The sequence below is a fragment of the Zeugodacus cucurbitae genome, chromosome Y, assembly GCF_028554725.1.
Source record: "Zeugodacus cucurbitae isolate PBARC_wt_2022May chromosome Y, idZeuCucr1.2, whole genome shotgun sequence".
Lineage (NCBI taxonomy): Eukaryota > Metazoa > Arthropoda > Insecta > Diptera > Tephritidae > Zeugodacus > Zeugodacus cucurbitae.
Window position 1 is genome coordinate 10,137,501 of NC_071673.1, and position 5,000 is coordinate 10,142,500.

At 48.4% G+C, this 5,000-nt stretch overlaps 1 pseudogene; it reads right to left on the reverse strand.

Annotated features, from left to right (window-relative positions):
• The window catches only part of LOC128923608 (large subunit ribosomal RNA), a 9,250-nt pseudogene that overhangs the window by 2,489 nt on the left and 1,761 nt on the right, over nucleotides 1-5,000 (reverse strand).

Genomic DNA, 5,000 nt, shown 5'->3' on the forward strand with positions numbered 1-5,000 from the left:
ACAAATAAGCCACTATATATAGTGCGAACCGCACGACGTCCGAGACCCCAATCACTCCTTAACACGCGCTTGATCTTGCCGGCAATTCCTAACAATCGCTCCTCCACGTAAACCAAGTGAGGGTTGAAACACATCCTTTCGCCGATGGTCAATCCCAGATATTTGACTTGCGTCACATACCTGATATTGACCCCATTCATTCGGATAATCGGTGGACGAGCCGATGACAGTATGCCTTTCAAGAGCATTGTCACCGTCTTGTCAATCGATACTTCAACCCCCACACCTATACCCCAATTGTGAACAATTCCTAACAGTCGTTCACCCTTTCGTTCTAACTCCAATCGTGAACGACCGTCAACTAGGAGCAGAAGGTCGTCTGCATATGCACAACAACCACAAAGCGTTTCAAGTTGGCCAAGCAGAGAGTCCATCATTAGGTTCCAAATATATGGACCACAGATGGATCCCTGTGGGCAGCCCCGTTCTACCCTAATGTCCGCGCTACCATTCATTCCTACGATAGAGGCTTTTCTGTCCGAAAAGTAGCTCTGCCAGAGACTAATTTCCGGACAGCCAAGTTCCTCCAATCGTTGAATCACGCGATCCCAGATTAGGTGATCGAATGCCCCCTTGAAATCGACAAATATGCCAAGGACATATTTGTTGGCATTCTCCCGGACAGCACGCTGAACATACATCCAGGCGTCCTCTACACTACGTCCCTTCCTAAAGCCATACTGCCTATCCGACCTCAAATCCCTCGTTAGCTCCTGAAGCCGTTCCACCATAACCCTCTCCAGTACTTTACCCAGCACTGGAAGAAGACTGATGCCCCGATAAGATCGTGGATCACTCCTAATCTTATCAGGTGACTTCAGGAGAGGAACAACCCTAGCACTTTTCCACTCACGTGGAAAATACCCCTCACAAATGCACTTATCGTAAATGACCTCCAAGTATTCCGGAATGAACTTCCACAAGCTTTTGCACAACTCTCCGTTCAAACCATCAAGACCTGGGGATCGTTTAGACCTAACCAGGCTAAAGGCATATCCCAACTCCCCATCATCAAGTGGAGGAACCGGTACCTCTTGTGCAAGAGGTGCCAGCTCCTCAGCCCTAGGAAAGAATGCTCCTAACAGAACCCCTGCACACTCACTCCATGTTGATAACACAGTGTCGTCAACACGAAGAGAAGTGATGTCCTCCCTCCTACGACCCCTACAAATCCTTAAGACCTGACCCCAGGGGTCATCCCTATGCTCATTAACGAACCCCCTCCACTCCTCTTCTTTGATTTTAATTAGCATGGCCTTATACTCATGCATCGCACAACTAAAATCGTTCCTAATCTGGGCCAACCTATCCGAATTTGACCGCCGAGCGCGTTGAAACTTCCGTCTCAATCGCCGGACAGCCCTCCTCTTCAGGGTTAATTCCTGCGTCCACCACTTTATTTTCCTAACCCTAAAATCCTTATATTTCTTCAACAACCTATCGTTCACTCCCCAGACCAATTCGTACAACCGAGCAATTTGCTCGTCCACCCCCAGATTTTCAAACTCACTAAGCGGTATGTCCAATACCGCTTCCCTAACACACTGTCCATATTGGTTCAAGTCGATACCAGAGGTACGCCATCGCCGCAATGGACTTGCATGCGTCGAGGGAGGGGAATTAGGAGTAACCATAATTTTAATCAAATTATGATCGCTCAATCCCCACCCTCCCATAATCTCCCACCTAAAACTGAACGCCCTATTTGCTGCCTCATTGATCAAGGACACGTCAATGTCGCTCCCCCCTCTAGGACCATGAAATGTGTACCACACGCTTGGCTCATTTAGGATGTGGAGGCTGTTAGCGGCCATCCATTCGCTTAATGCCCGACCCCGAATGTGGCTCCGATATCTGTGCGCCCATCGAGAAAACTTGCTAAACCACATCGAGGACGTGGCATTCGCATCCATCCCTAGGATAAATGGGCTACCACTCGCAAGGAGTAGTAGGTTATCCATGTATCGCAGATAAGGCTCTATAGGTTCCCTAAACTTACAATACATGCTAGCAACAATCAGTCTACCGAACACCCCCTCTACAGAAACACATACACCCTCTTGTGACGAATCCAAAACTATGCAGTCATAGCTTGGGTCAGTCACAACTATTGCAGCATTACACCTAAGGTCCGTGTAGACCCTGAAACCCCCAGGAAGACCACTTACCATTCCAAAATTGGTGGCGTATGGCTCCTGGAGTAAGGCGATGCTGCACCCAGCCTCTATCATGCAACTCCCTAACTCGCACATAACTGCATAAGAATTCTGGCAATTTAATTGAAAAATCTCACCCATTAATGTCTGGCGAGAGCACGTCCGACAACCCCACAGTAAATCGGACAGGCAGCCGACATCATGAGATGTCCAGCTGGCCTTCCTTTAAATGCACAGTTGCGACAATGGGGGGCATTGACGCAACTGGCTGCCTTGTGGCCCTCCTGACCACACCTCCGACAGACGTCGGCCTTGGCCCTACATTCTGCCACTCGGTGATCAAAACCCATGCACCGGAAGCAGCCGGTCACGGGACTATCCGCACGGACACGGAAGGAGAACCACCTCACGTAGCACCTACCCGCATCTAGGAGGGTGGACATTAGTTTGTCCGTACCCTCTAGGACAACATTTGTCCTGCCATCAGTCGCCACCTTCCAGGGACGACTGACCATCCTCACGTCCGTCTTTTTGGACTCTGGGCTGAACTCCCGAAGGTTCAGCCGAAACAGCTCCTCCATGAATTCTTCATGGGATATCTCCGTATGTACACCCTGTACAACAACCCTGGGGCCCAACTTTTTATTGACGCTAACGTCCAACCCTACCTCACCGAATTTGGCGTTGCTCGCCACTTTCTCCCTCTCAGCAACAGAGGGAGTGCGTATCACTACGCCACCCCCCTTGATTGACTTCACATCATGGACACGAACGCCCAGTGAAGGACCCACCTCCTTAACGACTTTGTTTATGACTTCCTTTGAGGAAGTCACAGGAGCCTTGCTCCTCACCACAACCGACCAGGTTTCCACTGGTTTCCTCACCGTCGGCGCAATTGCCTCCAGCACGGGTGCTGGAGGGGCAGGCGCCGAGGGAGCAGCAGCAGCCGCCCCTGCTGTGCTCCGAGGGACAGAAGATGTCCCAATACCACCCTTCAAACCCTCAATTTGCCCACGAAGATGAGCATTTTCCGTCAGGACACTCATAAGGATCTCCTCATATTTAGAGGCGATCCCTACGAGTTCCTTCATCGTTGTGACTTCGAGGCTTTTCGCCCCGAACACAACCTCGTTCAACTGGGCTGTTACGGCTTTCATCGCCGTAACATGGCCCTCAACCCCAATAACACCCCCTTTACCCCCCTTGTTGCCCCCTACCTTGCTACGGCTGCTTTTGTTGCAACCGTATCCAGCTTCTGGAGTACTCCATCCGTCCCGCTCTCGCCCGAGTTCGCCTGTGGTGGCGAACCTAATCGCGCCTTCCTCTTGGGTGGGGGCCGCGAGGGTTGCCCCACTCCGTCCTCATCGGTCGATGACTCCACCTGGACCATTGAAGGCCCGGAGTCTTCGCTCTCCGCTGGGGCTTTTGCCCCTCTCCTCCGTGGTGGAGGCATTTCTCCTACACTCGCGCACAACAAAAACACAGAACTTTCACTACCTGCACTGTACACAATGTTTGTTATGGCAGATGCCGCTATATCCGCACTGCTGGGAAATCCCACACTTTGTTCACTAATCCACACACTAGTTAATGGCCTAAGCCGCTATCCTTACACACTTTTGGGAATACACACGATGTGTATAATCCCTCACGTACCTGCTTACTGTGTCTATTTCACTACAGGCTACCGACAGACCGGAAAAACCGAAAAATTTTATCACTTTCAGAAATACTGAAAAATACTTTTAAAATCGCTTTTAAAAACTCGCAATGATGCGCAAACACGTCCGTTCACTTCGAGGTTCTACAAACGAGTAGATAGGGACAGTAGGAATCTCGTTAATCCATTCATGCGCGTCACTAATTAGATGACGAGGCATTTGGCTACCTTAAGAGAGTCATAGTTACTCCCGCCGTTTACCCGCGCTTACTTGAATTTCTTCACTTTGACATTCAGAGCACTGGGCAGAAATCACATTGTGTCAACACCCGTTAGGGCCATCACAATGCTTTGTTTTAATTAGACAGTCGGATTCCCCAAGTCCGTGCCAGTTCTGAATTGATTGTTAATTGATAATCGTTATAATTAAATAAGAATATATATCTTGCGATATAATTCTTATAAAATTTTAGCAAGAAAGTTCCACAATTGGCTACGTAACTACTATCCGGGGAACAAGAACCGAAATTCTCTATTTACCCAGAACGAGTACATAAACCATGGTATTGCTTCCCAATCAAGCCCGACTATCTCAATCTTCAGAGCCAATCCTTATCCCGAAGTTACGGATCTAATTTGCCGACTTCCCTTACCTACATTATTCTATCGACTAGAGACTCTTCACCTTGGAGACCAGCTGCGGATATTGGTACGGCCTGTTGAGAAGTTTGCGTAACCCCACCATAAATTTTCAAGGTCCGAGGAGAAAATATCGACACAACAGTAAATGTCATGCTCTTCTAGTCCATCTACCATATCTCTCTTCGAAAGACTTCCATGGTAGTACGACTATAAAACAGAAAAGAAAACTCTTCCGATACCTCTCGACGGCTTCTTTATGGTCGTTCCTGTTGCCAGGATGAGCACAAGGCCCATTTTTAATAACAAACGGATACTCAACAGGTTACGGAATTGGAACCGTATTCCCTTTCGTTCAAAATTATTCAAGTGTTTAATTACTATGAAGAAAACATAATAATATATATTCTCAACAATTCATTAAAACTTGAAAATTTTCGGCTTTCGCCTTGAACTTAGGACCGACTAACTCGTGATCAACCACT